This window comes from Ambystoma mexicanum, chromosome 4q (assembly GCF_040938575.1).
Source record: "Ambystoma mexicanum isolate Mex_15411 chromosome 4q, UKY_AmexF1_1, whole genome shotgun sequence".
In the NCBI taxonomy this organism is placed as follows: domain Eukaryota; kingdom Metazoa; phylum Chordata; class Amphibia; order Caudata; family Ambystomatidae; genus Ambystoma; species Ambystoma mexicanum.
In genome coordinates, this window is record NC_090928.1 from 1,272,917,876 (window position 1) to 1,272,944,093 (window position 26,218).

General features: G+C 46.6%; 1 protein-coding gene across 2 annotated transcripts in view; it reads right to left on the reverse strand.

Moving 5' to 3' along the window:
* The window catches only part of LOC138468364 (phosphofurin acidic cluster sorting protein 2-like), a 1,643,699-nt gene that overhangs the window by 245,769 nt on the left and 1,371,712 nt on the right, over nt 1-26,218 (reverse strand). The window lies entirely within an intron of this gene.

The following is a 26,218-nucleotide window of genomic DNA, read 5'->3' on the forward strand; positions in this document are numbered from 1 at the left end:
AGGAGGGAGTGATCCTCTTGGACTATAAATAACTTGGTTATTCTTTGAACCTTTATTTTGGTGGAGAGAATCCTTGGGAGGGGAGTAATTTCCTTTGGAATTGTGAACATTATCCATTTGTAAGTTTTGTTGGAGTTATACCTTTTGTTGAACTTCACCATTTGCACACTTTCTAAGCCAAATACAATACCCTTAACACTTTAGAGTTAGTTTTAGAATGTGAGGGCTAGGATAGGCTTTCAACACAGGATATTTTTGCTTTGGACATCTTGACACTTGACAGACCCTTAGTTTTGGCTGAGGTAGGGAAATACCTCCTAGATTAGGGAGATTGAGGCATTTTCCAACCCCTTTCACTATGAGTCCTCTGTGTCTCATTCCTGGCTCCTCACACACACTTCACAGAAAGGGCTGTGTGCAGGGAAAAATAAACAATGGCCAGTCCCCCTGCACTGATAGCCATAGGGACTGATCAGTGCACCCAAAGCAGATGATCTTAGCAAGGTAAGGGAAGCAAAAAGCCAACTTACTTTCAAAATCAGGAATGATTCAAGGCAATAGCAAAACGTTGGTGTTCCAGAGATCTCTACAGAGAGAAAGCAGCAAAGAAAAAGATTTCCTATTGTTCAGTCACCCTATTGCTTTTCGGCAAAAGGGGAGAAATCATAGTCCATGTTTTTGCCAGTACGTGGATGAAGATGAGCCCAATATCCCCCGGGGATGGCCCTTGAAGTCCTCCTTACCTATCACACACAGCTCCTCAGGGTCCTTGTGCCCCAGATGCATGACATTTTCTCTTGGCCACTTTGTAATGCTGCTATACCGGTTTCCCCGCTACCAAAGATTCCAAATTATGCCACTTTAATTCCACAGTCCAGGCGTATCAATGCTGTGAAAGAGCAGGAACTCCTTGCCCACCATTTGATCTTCAGAGCACTTCTGTGAAACAAGAAGACAGGCCGTCTGCAATGGAGGGTGGCCCTCTGATCCTGCAAACATTGACTGTGGAACTGAGTGCTGGCACCGAAAGACTCCAGCTCTCAATGAAAGGTCGATAAAACCTAGTAAAAAACAAATATTTGATCCCAGTTACCCCTGGAATAACTTCATCGACTAGTCCCGATGTGCCCAGGCCCAACCTCAGTCTCAAGAATGTTTTCCTCATCAACCTTCCCTCTCACACAATGGCAGTCACTGGCACCTGTTTTGTCAGGTATATTTTGATCTTTTGGTCCAGTCCCATCATGGCTGTTAACACCATATGATAGGATTGCAGGAATGGTGCAGATTGTGGCCTTTCTATGGAATGATGTACTGTCGAAACTGAATACCTACCATCGTGTTCGCCCAGCTCAATGCAGCACAAGCACCAAATTACACCAAACTTGAATTTCTCAGAATAGTTCTTAAAGTATATTGAAAGGTAGGCCCACTCCTCATTTTGTAAATCCAGCTTGGTTCGGCGGAACAGCGCCTAGTCACATGATCATTGTGCTCATAATTTGTAAGGCTAGATGGGAGGACTAGCATTCTCTTGGCAAGTCCTGTGCAGAGCGGAGGTAGATGCTGCTGTATCCCCGTATTGAGGTCAAACACCATACATTAGGGAAGCCATCAAGAACATCCTTTTCTACAATTCTACACCAGTCTACCCTGCCTATCTACCTAGGCATAGACAAAGTATATATGGTACAGCATGACAAGCTCATGTCATATGCAAGTGATTTTGGCAGTGCATCGCCTTAACAGTCTCAGATTTACACATGTGCTGCATTCCTACACAGAACTGATGCATTACTTAAGACCAATTACCTGTCCTTGTAGCCACTTCAGAACATTCTATTACAAATAAACACTAACATAAATATAGGAATTTACGTACAGGATGGTGGGGAGGGTAAAGCGGGTAAGAGTTACGGTAAAAAGTTATAAGGGGGAGGGCACATTTACTGAGGTTGGAAAGTGTACTCATGCTGTACGTGCAGGTAGTATGAGAGTGGCTTTGATGTGGGTTGGCTCGTCTTGTCCGGTGTCACATTTCTTAGTCATTGCATCATGTGGGTCTAGTTAACATTCAGTGTCTCAAAGGCGAGAAGTGGCCTAGTTGGCAAAGGTAATTGAAAGTATGCCAGACTTTGTTAAAGAGTTCGTCAGCAACGTCTAAATGGACAGACTGATGACCTGCAAATCCCCCCACCCCCGCAGCACAGTCCCAGATAAGACACCTCTTTAGTACAGACCATTATAAAACACTCACACAAAATCTACAGTACAGCCAACTTGGTAACATCCACTCACATACTTCGGCAGTAAAAACCCAGATAACTCAGACAGACGCACACACATGCGCAGGGGAGCCAATTTATGAACTTTCCTATGGGCCGTTGCTGCCCGGATTTTAGGGACGTGACATTGAAAGAGTATTAACATTGTTACCTTGCATGGCGCAGATTGGTTTTCCCGGTGGTTGTCTGATCCCTGCCACTGCATACCCGCCGCCCCCAGGCACGCACACATACACACCTGCAGTACAGACCTGCATAAAAACACATGTCTCCGCAGTGATAAGGGCTGTGCGTTATTTCTAATCAGCTGTTTACCTGCTGATTGGCTCTGGTGGTTTGGGGGCTCTGCACTGCTGTATCGGAATCAAAGCGGAGCCTGTCAGCCTTTGGTTCCTTATATTGGTACACTGCAGAGGTAGGCGTTTTATATCACCTACACCTCGCTACAAGGAAGTTGTGATAGATACGAGGCAATCCGGTGGTGAGATACTGCACAAACAACAAGGAGAAAATATTTGAACTCGATCTGCTACGCTTCTGTTAGGAGACTGGGAGTATGCAGAGGTGTACTCTCTGATTCCAGCTACTGCTCCCCCTCCTCCTTTGGCGGCAAGTAGGATTCCACTGTTCTTTCCTTGACTTATTGGGACTTTTATGTTCCTTTTAACCTCTGGATAGAAGGATATTTTCTATTTAAATGTTGTGGCTGGTCACTGGGGAGGAGGGACAGAATAAGGCTGCTCCTCAAGCTATCGGGCGTTCCGAGGACAGCTAATAATTATACGCATATTGTTTGAATATTTTTATATTGCATTCAGCTTTTTTTCCTTAAATGTGAAACAAATCTATTTAACTTTAAAATGCATTCTATCCCAACCTTTTTAGTCAAATTATTACCCTAAGGGCTCCGAGGTAGTCTCTCCCCTGGTGGTTATTCATTTTAGTACCAGATTTTGACTGTCACTTTTATCCTGTAATCCCCTATAAACTCTGCGTTTCGATTTTACCATACACTTGCATGTACTCCACGTGAGGATTTTGTAAGATATTTTAACTTGGTTCCTGTGTTTACAGCATCCTATTCCACATTACTCAACTAACTTTCTACCCTAGGGGCTGCGAGCTGCCATCTCTCCTGGTGATTATTATTTTTATAGGATCTTATCCCACATTACTCAACTAACTTTCTACCCTAGGGGCTGCGAGCTGCCATCTCTCCTGGTGATTATTATTTTTATAGGATCTTATCCCACACTACTCAACTAAATTTGGTTATTATTTTTATAGTATCTTACTTCCCTTTACTCAATTAAATTTCCAACCTACGGGTTGCGAGCTGCCCTCTTAGTTATTATTTTAGGTGTAGGTTTTTGATACCGTTAATTTACTTTGTTTTGTTTTATAATCCATATATGTTGATGTTAATTTGAAGTATAGGCAATCTAAATTAGGATTTCAAGGCATATTAAGGTTAGCTCTCCCTTTTTTTTTTTGGTGAGTTTTTTAGAGCAGTTGTGTACTCTCTAGCGCCTCTTTAACTTAGTATGCCGGCGCTTAGAAGTGGTTTTGGATCGGTAGATATCCAAGAGAGTAAGACGACAGAAGTACAGCAGGTACCTATATTGGATTGTGAAGGGGGGCATAACTAAAGCCCCTATGGAAGATAATCTTGCTGGTGATGCACCGGTTGAATCAATCCATGATAGAAGGGCAAATCCTATATTTATAGAGCCTATTAAGGGGAATGAGAGACCCACTGTGAGTAACACACTAGTCCTGCTGGAGCAATTAAAAGATATAGAAAAATAGGGCTCTATACCTACAGAGGCATATTCTGTTAATATGGACATGTCTGCCGGTAGGTACGAACTCACTGATGCAGAATGTCTACAGGAAAGTATACAAGGCACTAAAAGGGTGATTCATTTTCATGCATCTACTCCACTTCAGGAGGCAGATTTAAGGAAAAAAATGAAAGTAAAACGTGGTCCTACTCTGGTCTCCTTGAGTGGGCGCATGATAGAAAAAATTAAGGGCAATCATTTATCTGAAAAGAATCTCACCACTCGTATTTCCCCGGCGGTGTTCATATTTGGGAATCCCAAACAAAATATGACGCAGTGTTCTAACAATTAGAGGGCAAGGATAATGATCCTATAATATCGGGTCTTGAGAATGTGAAGCCTCTTATTAATGTGAAAGATGGTAATACCCAAGCTAAAGAAGCAGTCGGCGGGAATGACCTGTCGGGAGCAGTGGATAAATCCACTGAACCAGACCAGGAGATACTAGAAACTCGTCCCGCATGTAGGGGTAGACAGGAAAATCATTCACCCAGTATCATTCACCCAGTAATCAGATAGAAAAGATTATTTATTTCCTCTTCTATCAAACCTGCACATTACTTTGAACTTGGCTCCGAAAACTTTGGGTGAGTCTCAGGAAATGCTTGGTGGATCCCTGGCGGGCCAACAATCTGCTTTTAATCAATTAATAACACGATTGCCTTTTTTAGAAGGTCTTGTGGAAGATAAGACCAAAAATGACCACAATGCCAAAGAAAATAGCCAATATGATAAATTTAGGGAGGAACAAAATATTAGGTTAGCCACTATGGACGCACAAATTACCACATTCCTGGAATTTATTCTTTCAGGGAACCGCCCTGCTCCTTCTCATAGAGGTGTAAGAGATCAAGAATCGCCAGGCCTAGGAGGGAAGAGGTGTCCTGATAGTCCGTTCGCACTTTTGGATGCTATGGAGACAGTAGGGGTGGGGTTGTTCAGGAGCTCATTATTGAACCTTCCAATGAGGGGGGGGGGGTGTTTTAATATTAGCAGTGAAGACACTAGTGTTGTTCATCAGACTCCGCCGAAAAGAGGGTTATAAAGTGTAAACAAAAAACCAAGCATTTGAAGAAAATACCGACCGAATTGGAAGAGGAAATTCCACTTTCCCCCAGACCCCAAATCCTGGGAGAATGTGCTGTAAATACTTCCTATTATGATATTAATGAGGTACCCCAGTCCCCACTTCATAGGCGGAAAAAAAGCAGGCTAGGATGTTGAAAAAAACATGCCTAATACTAAAATTAGGGGTAGGAACTCAAATCTTAAAGAAATATACCAGCACAAGAATATCAATCAAGTGGTAGTGGTAGCGACAATGTTTCCAGTCCGGGTGAGGGGAAGGATCAGGGGGAAGGTAATAAGGAATCCTTACCAATAGGCAGAGATAAAAATATATTTCCCGATACCATAGATAGAAATCAATTTAGGGCAGGAAAGGATCGCCCCCAAACCAAGCAAACAAAGATGACAGCCTTTGATAAAATAGTTAATACCAAACATGCTAGAATTTCTACAGGCTCTCAACAAATGAGCATATTGCCTAGCCCGCAAGTATTGGCACCTGTTATACCCCCAGATATCTCTTTGACTAGTGGGTTGCTAACTATGCCTGATAATCAGAGTGGTTTAACATCTAATAGTATAGGTAAGAGCCATATAAATACACAGGCCCTGAATACTCAGGAGATACAGAAAAATCCATTAGAAAAAACATCTTTATCTAATGTTAAGGAGCAGCCCGTACACAAACAGCCTGTCGTGACGATTAACACAGGGAAGATCATTGGCTGGATTAACAATAATAAGGCAGATTCACTGGGCAATTTGAACAGAACAAACTTACTAAATCTGTTTAAAAAAATACCTTTACTTCGCTCTATAACTACAGACGACATAGATGCCATAGCCCTCCCAAGAAATAATAATCACCGAATGGTAAGCACTTGAACAGAACAAACTTACTAAATCTGTTTACCTCTCTGTTTACATGCAGGAGAACCAGTTCAGAGAGTAAACAGAGAGGAGCAGCAGTACATTGAAAGACGTCCGACTGCCTGGAATTACTCACAAGTCTGGTGGGATAAAGACGGCATCCGTTTTGCAAAATTGTGCACCGGCCCAGCGTGAAACTGCTTCGCAACCCAGTGCCGAATTGAACAAAAATTGACTAAAGAAATTGCAGGTCTAGAGAGAAAAAAAAGAGTTTCCCTGCTGAGAACAAGACAAATGACATGATGGCAGAAAAAAATTGTGTAAAGCCTGCTAAAATATCACAGAATCAGTCTGTTGTATGACACTATAGATGGAAAAGGAAGCGAGTTCCTACTTCCTTCGTTACATCAATTAAAACTTGAGTCCAACCACAAGAGCATAAAAAGCATTTGAAAGTGTGAAAAATCCGGGGATTTTGTTGAACACTTTTGTGTCACTTCTGAAAAACAAGATTTCGTCCTGAAGAGGGCTAGAACTATAACAGCAGAACACCAGGGATGGTGTTCATGTAAATCCTGTGCTGAAACATATGTAGACATCTAGACACGAAAATCGATGCGTCTTTATACAGCATTTAAACTCCTGTGCTGTGCATTTCAAGCATGTTCCCCCGAATATAACAAGACAATTAATGCTTTGAAAATTTATTTGTCAAGGTGATTTACTATACCTGTCACTTTACTAACTTTAGACACCACGAGTAAAAATGTGTTTCTGCTGGACTTTTTTAATTTTTGTGTGATTCTAACCTGCTTTAAATATTTGTAGGTGTCTTGTGGAAAGCACCAACTATATACATTTGTATGTTTTTTAATTGAATTCATTATTAAAATATGTGTTTATACTTTGTTTATCCTTAGTATAATAATATGTGTTTTATGTGACCTCTAGATAGAAAAAATAGATAATCTATCATTTTGCTCTCCTTGTCCCTGACCCACATGTTAGGTGTACTAAAAGAGAGGTAATTGAGTTTTGCTGACTTACATAGACCTGCAAATGTTAGCTGGGACTCGAGAATCCATAAGTCCAAACTAAATAAACGCAGGGACTTGAGGATTCTCAAGAAACTTCCTCTTACGTTCATTGAATTACAGGAAATGAAAAAAAAGAGAATTTTGAAACATAAAAACCTTGTAAAGTCGTTGAAAATGGATCAATATCTTAGAGCCCATCAACATATGATGGTAAGTTTATGCAAGGGTAGGGATATTAAGTTTTGGGCGACTGTTCACATCACCCTTACCCCCGTTAAAGATAGACTTGCGTGTCCGATTCAAGCAGAGGCTTGGTGCACTTATTACAAGAAGAAATGTGCATTGCCCTCTATTTTTTGTTACAAGACTAGACTTGGATTTGGGTTCTCCAGTTAAGGGAGAATGCTCTTGGGATCTTGGGGACATCTCTTGGGCTATTAATAAACTTAAGCCGTCGAGAGCGCCTGGCCCGGATGGCATGCCGCCTTTTGTAATAAAGGCGGCTCCGGAATTATGGGCAAATTTACTTAAACCAATATTTGACTACATCTTCGAGACCCACACTATTCCTGATTCCTGGGTTCAATGCATTATAGTCTCTATATTTAAAAAGGGTGATGGTCTCAATCCTAGTAACTATGGACCCATAGCACTTTTAGATGCGGCTAGCAAAGTCTTTGGCATTTTGCTTCTAAGAGATCTCAATAAAGCGATAAGGATGAACTCCTTTCTCAGTAAATTTCAGGTCGGCTTTAGAGAAGGTTTGGTAACTAACTTGAATGGTAATATTCTGGCCCACTTAAGAGACTCGGTTCATCAATCTAATATAGGAGAGGTCTTTTTGGCATCTTTAGACCTCTCAAAAGCTTTTGATGGAGTTGTTAGAGCTAGATTGTGGTCTAAAATGTTCCTTGTAAGATTGTTCAACTCTTGGCTCTGCTACATATGAATACCTCTGTTAGGGTTCGACTGACCAAGGAAGTGCTCTTTCAGAGGTAATTGCTACTTACGTGGGGGTCAAGCAGGGCTGCTCGCACACGCCAACTCTCTACAACCTATATACGTGCGATGTGGAGGGCATGTGGCAGGGCCCATCCATTGCACCAGCTAGGTTGGGGAATTTGGCTATCGAGTGGGTATGATTTTATTTTACTTGACCGTACCCCCCGTGGACTTCGAAGAAAGATGGACCTTTTTTACCAATATGCAATTGCCAATAATCTTTCTCCAAATGTATTCAAATCCTGGATGTTGGTGTTAACAAAAAAATGAACTATCCAAACCTATGGGGGCGCTAGCGAGCCCGACCAAGATGGCCATTGGCCCGTGAAGCTTTCTACCACATCTTCTATCCGGCATGATATCCGGCGGTCTCTGCAAAGACTTCCCTGTTTACACTGCAGCATTCGAGGCTGGAACATATCAGGCTCCCGCGGAGACTTTTTTAGGCGGAATTGAGGCCGGCAAAGTGCTGTATTGACTGTGTAGAGCCGCGGCAGGAACCCGTTCCGGAGAAGAGTGGGGGAGGTGCAGGCCTACAGAGGCGCGGTGTGGCGGCTCTCTGTGGTCCCTGCTCGTGGCGAACCCACTGAGGGTGGCGAGCGGGGCGGGATACACCCCCCCTATCCGGACGCTGGCGGCTTGGTGAGCAGAGCCTGCCGGGGTGCCCTTCTGCAGAGGGAGCGGTCGGAGGAGGCGAGTGTCGGCCTGGCCAGGGCTGGCTGGATCGTTCCCCTGCGGATCGAGGCGCTGCAGGATTCGGAGCCTCTGAAATTGAGTGAGGAGGTGAGAGAGGAGCCGGTGGTGATTCACTCCCTCCCCCCCCTGGTGGCAGCCCCGAGCGTGTGTATTCTCCGCGCTGGTGGGAGGGCCCTGGGGCAGGTGGGGGGGCGCTGCCCGTCCTACCCGGGATGCTCGCCCCCTGATGTGTAATTACCGCCTCTAGCTCTGGCCAGCCGATGTGGAGACAGATGTAGTGGGAGGTCGGCTCTCCCACTAACGGCAGACAGTGTGCGCTGAGGAGGCTTCCCGCACATTGCACTAGTTCTGGTGGGCTGTGAGACTGTGCACAGTAGCAGACCTGCAGTTGGAGTGCTTGGTGGCTGGGCCCGTGTAGGGCAACAAGGGCATTGTGAGGAGATTTGGGTAGAGCCTGTTGGATCCGCCGGCCCCCAGGAAGACGTACACTGGGCGTTCCCAGTGCCTGCCCCCGGGACAGCGCTGTGCACCCGCTGAGCCAACGGAGGACGTCTACAATAGGCTTTGGTAAATCGCGGGACTGAGCACAGTAGCAGACGGGGTGCTGTGCTGATTGGTGGCAGGGCTCCTGTTGGGCAGTGCGGACACTGGGCAAAAACTTGTTTTGTGCAGATTGGGGTCACCCCTCTTTGGGGGGGGGGACACGTCCTGGGGGCTCTTGGTGATCTTTCCCCTAATCGGCACTGGACTCCTGCTGGACCCCATACATCCGGAGCGGAGGACGGGAGCACAGGTGGCCTGGGCCATCATACACTGCAAAATATCTCTGGGTCCTGGTTCTAACACTAACCATGTCTAAGTCAGGAAAGGGGGGTAAACAGCAGTCCAAATTAAACTTTGAGACATCCGCGCAGGCCAAGAGTTGCAGTTCGGTGGGCGAGATTGTGCAGACGCCTGGTGCGGGGCCTGAGCCGGATCCTGTGGCTGCTTTTCAGGACATCAAGGCTATGCTTTCACAGCTACACTCTGGGATACAATCTTTGGATGACGAGCTAGATATTTTGACCTGCAAGGTGGACCATATGCAGGTCCGGTTGGACAAACATGTAACGAGGCTGGACGAGGCAGAAGGGCGTCTGTCGGGAGTGGAAGGTGTAGCAACGGCGGTCTCCGGGGAAATGTCGGTGGTCAGGAAAGCCCTGAAAGAGCTTTGGGTGAAGCAGGATGACCTTGAATCCAGATCCCGCCGGAATAATATACGAATTGTCAGCTTATCTGAGTCGACAGGTCAGAGGGACATGGAGGCACTGGTGAAGGAAACCTTGCGGGAGACCCTAGGTTCTGAGGGCTTCTCCCCGCTCTGCGTTGTGGAGAGCACACACAGGATCCCCAGTGGCCGGAGACCGATCCCAGGGGCCCCGCCTCGTCCACTGATTGCCCGACTATTGAATTATAGAGACAGGGATACGGCACTTCGGAAAGCTAGAGAGAAAGGTACTTTGTCTTATAAAGGGGATGTGATCAAACTCTTCCCGGATTTTTCTGATAAAGTGCAGGCTGCCAGAAAATATTTTTTGGAAATCAAGAAGTGACTGAGAGACAAAGGTCTGCAATATGTGATGCTATTCCCAGCCAAACTACGGGTGGTTCACGATGGGAAGGTGTTTTTTCATTCAACGGAGGAAGCCTCCTCTTTTCTCGATATGTTGCTGAGATCTCCCAGATCACGGATGGATGAGGCCTGACTCTCCTCAAATATAGAAGAAGTTGGTTGATGTTGCCGTCGTCTGGGGTAGTTAATGACTGATCCGAGTGCAGAGACAGTTAGCCTGTGGTTGTGCGAAGGAGGGTTGGGCTCGTAGTCTCCCCTTGAGCGAAAGCTGTTCACGTATACGCTAATGGAAGTTGGGGTGCTGGAATGTTGGGGGCTCCAGCATGGGTGGGGGGGGCCTCTGTTGGGGGTTGTGGAGGGGTGGGGCGAGGGGGGGGGAGCGACCACCGACGAGTTGGGGGGTTGTCGGTAGAATGGGGGGTGGGAGGGAAGGGGGGGAATCGATGGTACGCACTGGTGGCTTGGGGGCCTGTGGGGTTCAATGGGGTGGGGGGAGTGTATGATCAACCATCTGCAGATGGCGACAGTACATTTCATGACCTGGAATGTCAGGGGCCTTAACAGTTTGCCTAAATGCAGGAAAGTTTTGCAATATTTGGAACGGCACAGGGTAGGAGTGGCCTTCCTTCAGGAGACCCACTTGACAGCGGCATCTGAATCTAAGTTTGGTAAGAGTTGGGGGTGCCATAGATATTTCTCTTCTTATTCTTCTTACTCCAGGGGTGTGTGCATCTTGGTACATAGATCGGTGGGGTTCTGGTTGATCAATGTGGTGAAAGATCAAGAGGGTAGGATCTTGGTGGTGCAGGGGGTTATCCAGGGGATATTGTATACATTCATATGTTATTATGGTCCCAACCAGGATACCACAGAGTCCCTCGACTGGATTGTGCGGCAATTGGGGGCACTTCCCGAAGGGGAAATCATATGGGCTGGAGACTTTAACTCAGTTTTGGACGCATCCCTAGATAAGGTGGGCAGCGCGGCGCATCCAGGTAATAGGACTCCTACTAAAATTCGAGGCATCTTTCTAGTGTGAGGTATTGAAGACATTTGGAGGGTGAGGAATCCTGGAGTGAGCCAATTTACACATTACTCAGCACCACACGGCTCGGCGGCTCATTTGGACTATTTCCTGGTGTCCCGGGCCACTATGGGTCGGTCCGCAGGGGTGGGTATTCTGGCCCGCTCTCTATCGGACTATGCTCCTGTTCTGCTATCGGTCCGTTTAGAGGGTCGGGATAGGGTGAAATCTCCCTGGAGGTTTAAGAGTGAGGTGCTTACAGATGGGGTCTTTAGGGAGGAACTGGCGAAGGCTATAGATGCATACTTTGAGGTCAATGATGGGTCGGTGTCATCTGCTGGCATCCTGTGGGAAGGATTTAAGTGTGTGATTAGGGGTGAATGTATAGCCAAGGAGCTGGGAATCCTGAAGAAGCTGCGGAAAGATCTGGCTGATACGGATGAGGAAATAAGGGTATTACAGGAGGGGGCCCCCGTTCCGACTCAAACTCAACAGGGTACCATTAAACAGAAACTGCAGGAGTTTCAAACCCAAACCTTGGCTCAACATGAGGTTAAATATATGTGGGATAAGGTAGCTCCTCGGAAATATGGCGAAGGGCAAACCCCAGGGCGGTCGCTCGCTAGGATTACTCGACTGGGTGGTCGGGACAATAGGGTGACAGTGATTACGGATGGGAAGGGAGTAGATCATTATGAGGATGAGGGCATTGCCCATGAGTTCGAGAAATATTATGGCCATCTATACTCGTCCCAGTTGGTGGCGACACAGGCGGATATGGAAGCTTTTCTCGATGAAGTGGGGTTAAATTGGTGCTCTGAGGAGCAGAGGGAGGGGTTGAATGGGCCGGTGACATTGGAGGAGGTGATGGACGCTATTAAATCTCTGTCGGGTGGGAAATCTCCGGTCCCCTACGGCTTTACAGCCGAATTTTATAAGTGTTACGCTGAAAGGTTGGCACCATACTTATTGCTAATGTTTCAGGAGGCGATATCCAAGGGGTGCTTACCAGACACGCTTAGAGAAGCCGTAGTGGTCGTATTGCTGAAGCCGGGTAAGCCAGAAGGGGACTGTTCATCGTATTGCCCGATTTCGCTTATCAATCTTGACAATAAGATCTTGGCGAAAATCATAGCGAGATGACTGGTGCCACTGATGCCCACCTTGCTGAGGGCTGATCAGGCAGGATTTATTCCGGGTCGGTCGACCTCTTTCGGATTGCAGAGGATGTTTCGCCTGATGTCAGCGTTACCGGCAGAGGACCCGGTGGTGGCGGTCCTGTTAGATGCCACCAAGGCATTCGATTCTGTTGAATGGTCTTTTTTGTTTACTGTTTTACGTACGCTGGGCCTGGGCAGGTCTTTTATCTCCTTGGTGTCACTTCTGTATACTGACCCGGTAGGTAGGGTGAGGGTGAATGGGCGGAACACTAGGGTACTACCGCTTGAACAGGGGACGCGCCAGGGTTGCCCGTTATCCCCCTTGCTATTTGCCCTGGCGATAGAGCCCTGGGCGGAATGGGTTCGAGAGTTTCATTTACAACAGGGGGGGGGGGTCCAGCTGCATACTCATAAGGTGGTAATATCGTTATATGCGGATGATATGGTCCTGTTCATCCGCCATCCTGAAACAAACCTGGACCCGATTATGTCAGATCTACAATGTTTTGGTGAGCTCTCGGGGCTGCGCATAAATGCCAGTAAGTCAGTTATCTTTCCATTGACAGGCGGGGTGTCTCAATTTCGGGATAATTGGGGATTCCAGTGGGATCTACAAAGCACTCGATATCTGGGGGTCACCGTGGCGAGGGAGGAGAGGAAGGTACATGTTGCGAATTATGTGGAGGCGCTGGACTCGGCTAGACGGGCAATGTGAGGTTGGATTTCACTCCCACTTAAACTATACGGCAGGATCTCGGTGGTTAAAATGACTATTCACCCCAAATTTCTGTATGTTTTTCTGAATGTGCCTATAAAGGTATCCCAAAAATACTTTTGTGATCTCTGTTCATCAGTAACGCACTTCATATGGGCGGGCAAGAAGGCTCGGGTTTCTTGGGAGAAGCTCACAGCGCTGGTTCGTGAGGGAGGGTTAGCACTGCTTGAGTTCTACTATAAGGTGGCGCAGGCCAGTTATCTTAGGTACTGGTATGGAATGGCAGTGGAACATAGACACATGGAGATAGAGAGATCAATCGCGTTCCCAAGGTTGCTAAGGTCGGTCATTCTGACGGGCCCGAGCCGCTCCCGGGTCCCCCGGGACTTGGTGGGCTAACTTGCTGGGCTTGGTCTTTACTGGAGGGGACTCCCAGTGGTGGTCTGCTCTACTCACTGAAACTCCCACCATTGTTTGCTCCTGGGATTCCCCTGACTAGTGAGGTGCGTTATGTGGCTACGATGAAACGGTTGGGTGTCACTACATGGGGAGAGCTGTTCCCTGATGGGAAGTTTGTCTCCGTCGATCAACTGAAGGCACTAGATATGTTTCTGTACTATAGATTGAGGGTGACGCTGCAGTGGCTGCTCCCTTCCTTTCCTGAACCACCTGCAGTGGCTGGGATGCTTGATAGGGTGATTGGGGGGGGGACATAGGGAGGCGGGTACTTTCCGAATTCTATGGACTGGCTCTGAGGGGTAGGTCTAGTGCTGGGTTATCCTCAAAGGGGTAGTGGGAGGTGTCTTTAGGGCAGGAAATACTTGTTGATGTCTGGGAGTACTGCTGAGTGATGACCAAGAGGGGGGCAGTTAACTCGAGTTTTAAGTTGATCCACTTCAAATTTTTGCATCAATGTTATTATTCCCCGGCTCAGCTAAAGGACTATTTTCCTCAGAGGTCAGGCACCTGCCTCAGATGTGGCCAGGTGATGGCGGGTTTTCTCCATGTGGCTTGGGAGTGTGTGGAGCTGGTGCAATTTTGGCAGCAGGTGTTTGTGGTAATCGGAGATATCACGGGGCAGCGGCTCACGCCGGATCCTATAGTGGCCCTACTGGGATACACGAAACAGATACCCAAGGGGACTAGGAAATTGATAGGTCTCCTCTTAATTCTGGCGAAGCGCCGTGTGGCCATGGGATGGGGGAAAAAGCAGAGCCCGACAATTGCGCAATGGTCGAGAGACATATTATATTGCAATGATATGGAGACACGATGGGGTGTGCTGCGGGGGACTCGTCAGAGCGACAGTCGGATGTGGGATGTGTATACATTGTACCTCCTCAGCCAGCCGGGGAGGGAGAATTCTGTGTCTCCTGTTATGCAGGAATCCTCCACTTAGCTTGGCCTCGGTCTCCGCTCAATCCCTGAAACCGGATACAAGGGCTAAACGATTTAGACGCTGCAGCACCATCGGTGTGGAGGCTGGACTAGACAGGCTATATGCAGAGCAATGGTTTTGTGGTCCGGGCGGACCTTCTGGTTTCTCTAATGCCACCTTTGTATGCGTACTGGGGGGAGGGGTTATTTATTGGATTATTTGTGTTGTTATATGAAATGCAAATTAAGAAAAAAAACTATCCAAACCTATAGTTGGAGGATGGGCGATGACCCGGTGGAACAGGTACAGGCTATCACATATTTGGGCTATAACTTCACAAACAGGACTAGCCTGAAAATGTGGAAACAGAGCCTGGATGAGAAGGCGGGAAAACTTAAAGCGCAAATGAAATTCCTGAAAGTCAGGGTGTGTACATTTTCATTGTTACCCCTCGGGCGTTTCTATGTTGCTAAATGTGAGCCTGTCCTCTTGTATGGCCTAGATATTTCTACCCATGATATGAGTTTGAGTCTCAACATTATGCAGGGGAAAATGTGGAAAGAACTTCTTGGTCTATAGATGTCAATCCCCAATGCAGTTATCCGTTATGAGTTATACCTTACATCCATTAAAGCCAGATACCTTTGGAAGCAATTATCTTTGTTTAGGAAAATAGGTGACCCACCTATTAACACTTTGTACGAAACTTTAAGTGAGTTTGTAAAATCTGACTCTGTGGTATCTATCAGAAAGTTATGTTCCAAAAAGATTTTTCTATTGGGCACTTTAGGTTTATGCATAGATGATATTATCCATCGTCCAGGGTTGGTTAAGAGGCACCTATTTAAGGTGGACACAGTAAATTGTGTGGACTCATACTCCACATATAAGGAGTACGCAACCTATGGTCATGCCAGGGAATGTGTGCCCCATTACTTACAAAGGTTTTCATGTGATAGGGCCAGATCTATATACATGTGCTTTAGGCTCATTTAAGATACTCACTTTGGAAAGGACACGGCACTGGTTGTATTCAGATGCGGCACCTAAACTTGGTCAATTGGATTTTCCATGTCGCCTTTGTGGAGAATCTGGATTGCCAGAGACACTTAAGCATCTAGTATTATCTTGTAAGTATTTTGAGCCTAAACGTGCGGTTTATCTTAAAGACAGATTTAACAAACATCTTGAAATGTCTAGGCTGTTTTGGAGCCGCTGTATGGGGGTTTAATTTCTCTAATTTTAGCACTGAATTTGTTTCTGCAGGGTATTACGGAGGAACTGGAAAATAGGAACTTGTTATGTAATGATTTTTAAAAAAAGTACTTGATGGTGGGGATAGTTTATTTTTATTTTTTTGTATTTTATGCATGATGAACTGTTTTTGGGGACATAATGAAATATATATAGGAATGCTGTTGATTTTAGGTATATTGTGTTTTTATTGCCTTTTCTATACGTATTATGTTGTGTAAGATTTCTTGTAAACTAATAATGCAACAATAAAAAACTAAAAAAAACTATCCCCACCATCAAGTACATTTGTCTGAAGTAAAGTACCAGATAAACCAAACACACCTCTGCAGAACAGAACTGGACAACACACCGGATAACACACATACCTCAGCAGTACAGACCAAAATAACACAGACTCAGCAGAACAGACAAAAATAACAAACACCTCGGCAGTACAGACCTGAAAAACACATACTTCTGCAGTACAGACTGGGTTAACCCACACCTCTCCATAGTAAAGAGACAGATAACACTAACAAACGCACACACCTATACATATGTCTCTTATCTATATGGCAAATATGCAGAGTAAAACACTTGCTGGCATGGCGACGACACATGTTTTACTGTTTTTCTGGCTGAACATCACTCTGCAAGGTGAGTGAGTGAGTGAGTATTAACACTTGTAGATCAGCAGAGAAAAACTGTCTACATGTTCTTTTTGAGCCTGTTAATATTGTGTTACACAAGTGGCATTGGTAAAGGAGAGGGGACTAATTGAACCCATAGGCTTTGGGCTGTTTCATGACTCACTTAAGCATGTGGCTCATCTAATTCTGGAAAAGTAATGTAGGCCTCTCCTAGGCGCAGGCACATTACCCAACTGCCGAAGGCCAGTGAACAGAGGAACGGCAGCATTTTGGCCCTGTTTGCAGGTGGAGCTTGCCTCAGCGCCACCATAAAGGACATGATAGTGGTTAAGTCAAGCATTAACTGCCAGGACTCTGACGAGAGCATAGGTTTCTCTAGGAATAAACTGAAGGGTCCTCTTAGTTTACTGATGGAAAAGGAACCGGATTGTAGCACTTGGTTGATACACGGATGAAAGGAACATTTATTATCTAGGATTTGGCTTTCATGGGCATAGATAACTTTGCCAAAAAGAGGAGGTAGGATTGGTGGATAAGAGCATAAGAGATCTTACTGCAGGATAGAGAGCTAGAGAGTTGGCCTAAAATGTAAAGCTCACAAATGTCAGGGGGGTACCGCACGCTGTTTCTGCAAGAGAGTGCGGAGGATCAAACCACAGTGAGGAACAAAGATCTCAGATGGCAGTCAGGCTGAATGAGGGCTCAATGCAATGCAGAGGTGAAGCCAAACCAGAATCTGCTGAATGACACATTCAAATCCGGTGAGTCAATCACCATGATTGGAGGGGATCAGTAAACAGCTAAGCATAGTTCATAGTTGGGAGCTGTCAGGATTGGAGGTTCAGTGAGAGGTGGTGAATCAGTACGGCAAGGAGGTGGAGGAGCAGAAGAAGGATTAGGAGAAGGAGGGTGCACCGAACAATGGGGATTGGAGGAGGCGATGGAACAGCACAGGAAAGAGTGTGAACAGGAAAAAAGAGCATGGAGGAGACATAAGAACACAAGTGGAAGAAGGAAAGCAGGAAGAGAGAGGTGGGGCTGGGAGAGCAGAGGGGTAGTGGAGTAGAGCCAGGTGGAGGGCAAGCAGTAAGAGAGCAGAGGAGGTAGTGGAGTAGAGCTAGGAGGAGGGCAAGCAGGAGGAGAACAGAGGAGGTAGTGGAGTAGAGCTAGGAGGCGGGTGCAAGTAGAAAGTGAGCAGAGGAGGTAGTGGAGTACAGCCAGGAGGAGGGCAAGTAGGAAGAGAGCAGAGGAGGTAGTGGAGTAGAGCTAGGGGGGGAGCAGAAAGTGAACACAGGAGGTAGTGGAGTAGTGCCAGGAGGAGGACAAGCAGGAAGAGAGCTGAGGAGGTAGTGGAGTAGAGCCAGGAGGAGGTGGCAAGCAGGAAGAGAGAAGAGGAGGTAGTGGAGAAGAGGTAGGGGGAGGGCAAGCAGGAAGAGAGCAGAGGAGGTAGTGGAGTAGAGCTAGGCGGTAAGGGCAAATAGAAAGTGAGCAGAGCAGGTAGTGGAGTACAGCTAGGAGGAGGGCAAGTAGGAAGAGTGCAAAGGAGGTAGTGGAGAAGAGGTAGGAGGAGGGTAAGCAGTAAAAGAGCAAGTATGGAGGAGGCTGGAGAAGCAGACCGAGGCAGAGGCATTGGAGGAGACAGGAGAGGTTGGAGAAGACCAGTAGGAGGAGAGGTAAGAGCAAAAGAGAATGGAGCGGGGAAACAACTCAATTGGGAGATGTTGAGGAGTGAAGTAGTTTGAAAAGGAGTTAGGAGGGAATATAAAAGATAGAGAAAGAGACAGCAAAAACAAAGTGCATACAACAATAGCTATAAGGAGAGGTGAAGAGGACATTGTGTGGCATGGGGAAGGAAGGACAGGAGAGTGAAGAGAAGGAGACAGTGCACAAGATCAGCAGCATTCACCTGGTTCCAAGTCTACCAATCCCACATTGCCAGAGAAAGTGGCAGAAGGACTGGGTTGGCCATTCCACTGCCTAAAGGGTTCTGGCCTCACACCCTAAAAGCATGAAAATTCAACCGACAGACCGCACAGACTCATGGTTTAAATGAGGAAGATATCCTGACAAGTGCAATGAGGGAGTGGTCAACGACCAAGACCAAGAAAGAAGTGTTGGGGTGCTTAAAACCCCAAGGACAGTAAGCAACTTTGTTTGACTACCGGCTGGTGGAGTCAAAGGGAAGAGAGGGATATACTTTGGTCCTTAAGAAAGTTGAAATTGTTTCAAGTCTAACCCTAAACCCTTGGAAAGTTTACTTGGAAAAATAAGCCATTTTGAACTGTATACACTCGGTTCAGAGTTGTCTGTTGATCCCCTTGCTGTGAAAGCTCCAAAGCCCAAGTAAAGAGTCAATGTGTAGCCTTTCCTTGGCTAACCTAGTGGTAGATGTGAGCGGTCAAGGCCAACGGTTCGAGGAGGAGCAGGGTAGACAATAATACAGGGTAGGTCCACATTACATTGAATAAATATATGCATGGATGTGATTATAAGAGGGTAGGGGGGGCACGTTCCCCCCAACATTTGTGGCATGCCTTTTTGTCCCCCCCTCCCATATTTTGGTGGGAGGTCCGGGGGCTGCACTGTGGCCAACACATTGATTGATCATGAAATTGGACAGCGCAAGCCTGGCTGAGGTGCCCAGCCAGACTCACGCTGTCTCATTACATAATGCAGAGCTGTGCTCAGCTGCATGTATGTTTGCTGGGGGGCAGGGCTGCGGCTGACCCTGGTGAGGGGTCACATTTCGACAATCACATTTGGGGTCAGGGGTGTATATAGCATTGCACGAGTGGGGGTGAAGTGAGTTATGAAATGCAGTGCGTGTAATAGTCTCATTCACATCCTCAAATGGCCCACCCCTGCCCCAATGTACTTTTTTGGTAACATTAGTGGCAGATGGCATTTTTACACATAAAACTGCAGGATCATTGCAGATGCAGGAAACCCATCTATTAAAGCGCTGTCCAGGCGCTCTGGGGCAAAATATATGGAAACCTCCCGATTTGCATATGGATTGCACCAACATCAATGATTTCACAGAAAAGTACATTGCAAGGAGCATCATCAGTCTTTGATATGTGGAGGCACCATGGTAGTGACTTAAGAATAAGTTGCAATAAGTAAGGCAAGTGGCAAATACATTTGTTGTCATGAACTTCAGATCACACCCCTTTTGGACCTCCTGGTCCTTGTCTCAACGGGGCTTACATTCCGTTCTACTTCCAACATGGCCGTCCAGACCTGAAGCCTTTGCTCGCTCCATGCGCTGAACGCGGCGTGATCTATTTATAGACCACGCCTTCCGCGGCTCCGCGTGTCTTAATGCTATTGCAGAGTAGCCCAGACGTGTGTTCGTAGCTCGCGGTTTTGTTTCCTTTGTCCCAGTGCTATTACCCACTCCTATCCCTTTCCCCCTACCTGGTTCCGAGCATTTCTCGCCTTTCCAGTCTCCCGGATTCCTGGACTCTGCGATCCCGGAACTAAACGCAACCTGGAACCAGACGAGACTCGAGCAGCGCTGTTCAAGATCAGGAGCGTTCGCAAGAAAGCAGCGATCGAAGACACCAGCAAACATCGGACCCAGGTGAAAAGGGGGGAACTCCTTGACAGTTTGGGACGACACCCGATCGAACCTACAAACGAGATGGAAGCCACCGTGCAGGACTATATGCGACGCATGCCAGAATTATCAACCGAGGTTCAAAATCTTAAGGCGGAAAACGCAGCGCTCAAACAATTGGTCTTAACCCGGGATTCTGCTACAAAGGAGGGTGCCCTGTTGGGCGGTATTGTTGACAAGTTTGATGGTTCGGCAAAAACACTTCGCGGATTCCTGCATTCATGCCTGGTCCACTTTACCTTTAAGCCCTATTATTTCTCGACTCCTAGGGCTAAGGTGGGTTTCATCATTTCCCACCTTTCCGGCAACGCCTTAACTTGGGCAACACCCCTTGTTAATTCCGGCGATGCCCTCCTAGATGACTACGATGGGTTCATACAGGCCCTTGAAGGCATGTTTGACCGTCCAGAGCAAGTATATATTGCCCAAGAACGCTTGCTGGACTTTCAACAGGGCTCCCAAGATATGCTCACTTATGTGACCAGATTTCAACAATTGGCTAAGGAAGCAGACTGGTCCTCTGAGGCTAGTTTTACCCTGTTCAGGAGAGGCCTAAACGATGAGATCAAGGATGAACTGGCCAGGGTGGCCAGACCAAATTCATTCCAAGCACTAATGGACCTGGCTTTGCAAATAGACTTTCGCATCCAGGAAAGGAAGGCTGAAAGGAAGAAATCCAAGGGAAACACACCCAAGACATCCTTTGAGAGCACAGCCAGAACGGACCCAAACCCAAGTCCAGCCCCAGAACCTGAACCCATGCAAATCGGAGCCTTTAATGGACCCATATCACCTCAAGAAAGATTGAGAAGGATCCATACGGGTTTGTGTATGTATTGTGCTTCAGACAAACATTTGGTCAGAGAATGTCCTCTGGCACCTCCTCGGCATTCGGGAAACGCCAGCTCCCGATCTTAAATGGAGCAGAAATTCGGGAGAGAGATGTTTGCTCCACATCAATTCCATCCTTGAACTCTCTTGGACAAAACAGTTTGGTGATACTACAGGCCTTCCTGTCGCCCTCCAAAGACAAGACCTATCCCATTCTGGCCTTGGTGGACTGCGGAGCTCCCGAATTTTCATTGATCAAGACTGGGTTGTCAGTCATCATATTCCGTACAAGACCCGAAACACCATGCAGCCGGTGGAAGCAATTGACGGAAGACCCCTCTCTTCAGGACCCATATGCCTGCAGACTAAAGAGATCCAACTTTCCATAAACCATCATCAAGAGCGGATTACATTCGACATCATTAAGTCAGCCCATTACCCCATGTTTTTGGGTATGCCCTGGTTACAAAAGCACAATCCGTATATCAATTGGACAGCAGGATCATTATTCCTGGGCTCAGAGTTCTGTATGGCCCACTGTCTAAAGCTGGATCCCTTCTCGGTAACTCCTAAAGAACCACCAAGAGACCAAGAAACACCACTCATGGTTTCCAATATCATACAAGTTCCAGAGGCCTATCAGGGATATGCGGATGTATTTTCTACTGCTATAGTCCAGGCCTTACCCCCGCACAGGCCTGAAGACTGTGCCATGGATACGGATCTCTCAGCTGTAATTCCTTTCGGCAGAATGTTCATTCTTTCCGAACCCGAGAAAAAGGCCCTTCGGGAATACCTAGACACTAATCTTGAAAATGGCACCATAAGACCCTCGAAATCTCCAGCGGGTGCTTCATTGTTCTTCGTTCCCAAGAAGGATACCAAGGAACTCAGACCTTGTCTCGACTATAGAGGCTTAAATCAATGCACCCTCAAGGATCGGTACCCACTGCCCCTGATCTCGGATATCCTGGAAGCTGTGAGAGGAGCCGTAATATTAACCAAATCGGATCTCAGGGGTGCCTACCATTTGATCCGTATCCGGGAAGGAGACGAGTGGAAGACCGCCTTGAGAACACCCTTTGGCCACTACGAGTACCTGGTCATGCCCTTTGGACTAGCCATTGCCCCAGAAGTATTCCAACGTTTTATGGATAGGGTGTTCTCTGATATGTTGTTTCTTTTCGTCATTGTCTATCTGGACGACATATTGATTTTTTCCAAGGACCCTCTGAAGCATGAAGGACATGTTAAGGCAGTTCTACAAAGACTCCGGGAACATCACCTCTTAGCCAAGCCTGAAAAAATTTTGTTTCACGTTACCTCTGTGCACTATCTGGGATTTATCCTTAGTCCAGAGGGGATTGGCATGGACCCTTAAAACGTAAAGGCCATTCTCGCCTGGCCTACTCCCACGTCCGTGAAACAAATCCAATCCTTCCTAGGACTAGCCAATTTCTACCGGAAGTTCATAGCCACCTTTTCCGAGATTGTACAACTCATAGTGGCTCTGCTAAAGAAGGACACCCCATTTGTCTGGTCAACATTACAAGAAACTGCATTGCAGCGTTTAAAGACTGAGTTCACACAAGCTCCCATTTTGGCTCAACCCGATACAAGTCGACCCTTTTTAGTGGAAACGGATGCCTCTAATTACGCTATAGGAGCAGTGTTGAAGCAGAAGATGGAGGACAATTTGGAACACCCCATTGCTCATCTGTCAAGAACCTTAACTCCTAGTGAAACGCACTACTCCGTCCTGGAAAAGGAACTCTTAGCCATTTGCCAAGCCTTCACTGAATGGCGACACCTACTTCTGGGAGCCAGACAATCTGTCCAAGTCCGTACTGATCATCGAAACCTTCAGATTCTACAGTCACTGGAGTGCAGGAACAGTCGTCAGGCACGTTGGGCCTACTTTTTTGCCCAGTATCAGTTCCACATTACCCATGTCCCTGGATCACAGACCCTGATCGCTGACGCCTTATCTCGCTGTCCTGACTACGTGACCACTGAAGACAAGGCATTTCCTAAAATGTTCTCTCCCACGATCTTCGTAGCCCAAGCAGTTGATCTCCTGGAAGAAGTCCGATCACAAACTCACTCCTCGGAACTATGGAAGGACATTTCAACACGAAATCTCTGGAAATTAAGAGCCAAGGGAGGCTAGTTATTCAAGGACAATGCGCTACTCATTCCTACACGGAAGTTACAGCAAAAAATAATAAACCTTTGTCATGACACACTCCATTCCGGGCATCGAGGTATCACCAACACCCTCCGTCTTATACAGAGACAGTTCTGGTGGCCTAAAATGAAGTCTGACCTGCAGCCATACATCCAGGCTTGTATAACCTGTGCCCAAAATAAACATGATAACAAGAGACCAGCGGGTCTTCTTCTGCAGCCCACTCTACCCTCTAAACCATGGGAAATCATCGCTACAGACTTCATAGTGTAGTTACCACCTTCCCGAGGATATACTACCATCATGGTCACCATAGATTTGTTTACCCATATGGCCCATTTTACGCCACTGACGAAACTACCCTCCTCTTCAGAGCTAGCAGGAATATTTCTGGAACACATATTCCGACTACATGGGCTTCCTTCTAAGATCATATCTGACCGGGGTCCCCAATACATTTCACAATTCTGGAAACACCTCTGTCGGGTACTAGGAATCCAACGTGCCCTCTTTTCAGGATATCACCCCCAAACCAAAGGAGCCACTGAACGTGCAAGTCAGACCCTGAAACAATATCTCCGATGTTTTGCCACCAAGGTCCAGGATGACTGGTCTCTCCTGATACCCGCTGCGGAATTCGCTTACAACAACTCTGAACACTCAGCGCTACAGACCAGCCCCTTTTATTGTAGCCAGGGCTTCCATCCATCGGTCTTACCCTCGGTTCTTCCTTACCCTACACCAGTACCTACAGTTGACTCCTGGATCGAAACTCTTATCAACATTCACCGGGAGGCTAAAGAACACTTAGAGAAAGCCAGATTACAGACCAAGAGGTATGCAGATTCCAAGAGAAGACCAGGTCCTTCCTATACGGTCGGTGACCGAGTGTGGTTGTCATCAAAACTTCTTCCCCGACACTTACGATCAAACAAGCTGGCCCCCCGCTACTATGGTCCATTTCCCATCAAGGAGATTATCAATCCTGTCTCATATCGAATCAAGCTACCTGACTCCTGGAAAAGAATTCATCCAGTTTTTCACACATCCCTATTGAAACCCTACATCCAATCCTCTCGAAAATCCAGTAGACCACCTCCTCTACTGGTTGACAACCAACTGGAATATGAGTCCCGGATTTGTGACTCCAGGTATAAGCGGGGCCATCTTCAATACCTAGTGGAGTGGAAAGGTATCCTCCCAGCGAAAGGACCTGGGAGCCTATTTCAAATATCAAGGCTCCTCGGTTGCTCAGGAGATTTCACCTAATACACCCAGGCAAACCTGGAGGGAAAGGCCTTCGGAGGAGGCATGCTGTCATGAACTTCAGATCACGCCCCTTTTGGACCTCCTGGTCCTTGTCTCAACGGGGCTTACATTCCGTTCTACTTCCAACATGGCCGTCCAGACCTGAAGCCCTTGCTCGCTCCATGCGCTGAACGCGGCGTGATCTATTTATAGACCACGCCTTCCGCGGCTCCGCGCGTCTCAATGCTATTGCAGAGTAGCCCAGACGTGTGTTCGTAGCTCGCAGTATTGTTTCCTTTGTCCTAGTGCTATTACCCACTCATGTCCCTTTCCCCCTTCCTGGTTCCGAGCATTTCTAGCCTTTCCAGTCTCCCGGATTCCTGGACTACGCAATCCCGGAACTAAATGCAACCTGGAACGAGACAAGACTCGAGCAGCACTGTTCAAGACCAGGAGCGTTTTTGCAAGAAAGCAGCGATCGAAGACACCAGCAAACATCGGACCCAGGTGAGAAGGGGGGAACTCCTTGACATTTGTGGTGTAAATTACCTAAAATGCATTATTGTTATCTATGGAGAAACTCTATAGTCATCAGGCTTTTTTTAATTATAATATCATGATATACTAACATACGCTTTGAATTGAATTGGAATCACGTACAGAGCTTCAAATAAGACACAGTGGGATTAAATTAATTGCCCAGGATCACACACTTTGGTTAAATGGTGAAACTGGGATGTGGACAATTTATGCACATCTTGCTCCAGTATTTCTTTACCTATTTCCCCAGCAGTTTTATCATGCAGGGTATAACTAAATTGTCTAGCCATTTGGTTTTAATTTGTAATGTTCCTCTATATGTCCATTGTTATTTATAGCAAGAAACTCCCGAGCACTCAATGTTGGACGCAGGTGGATTCCATTGGAATCCATGATAAAATAAAGCCTGAAAAGTGTATTTGCAGGTCATGGTTTATTTCTCCCCAAAAAGAGAGTACACGTGACGAGTAAAGGCTATTTCGCCTTCTTTTACGTTTTACTTTTACACTCCGATTTCTGAGTGTTTAAAATTGCATGCAGGGGACCAGCATCATATGCATGTAAGCATGCAATTACCATATGTTGTAAAATGACACACTAAAACATTTCTGTATAATCTGCAACACATCAGTCTACAAAACAATCTTTCAGTCTGATCGTTCAGACGGGTGTATCAAAGTGGCAATACTCGGGTCGCAGATGCGACTGGCTGGAGATTCTCTGTTCACAAGTTCTATGCTAGCCATTCTAATCGACCAGCAACACAACCATACCTAGCCCGACCATGAAGAACACTTCTGCTGCTCCTGCTTTATTCGAAGAGAGAGCATGGATTAGTCCAGCAGTCCCACCAGCCGCCCCTTCACGGAATAGTGACTAATCCAAGCAGAGATAAGCCAGCACCAACCAGGACCCTGGGCTGGACTACACCATGCCGTGCAAACATACAGGAGCAAAGGCTTCCACCTATGGTCTTATATGTTACCTTATCTGTTAATGCATATGAAGGTGTACCTAACTGCTAAGGGCTAGAACATATATAAACTATAGCTATGTAGGGACATTTCTTTGCTCAAAGTGCTTACCTATATTTTTTCCATCCCACTACACTTCTATAAGGCGGGACGTAACAACTTGACCACTACCAGCAGATAAGGAAACCCCTTGCCGGTCTAGAAGTAGTCGAGTTGGGCCTTATCATCTAGGGTCTGG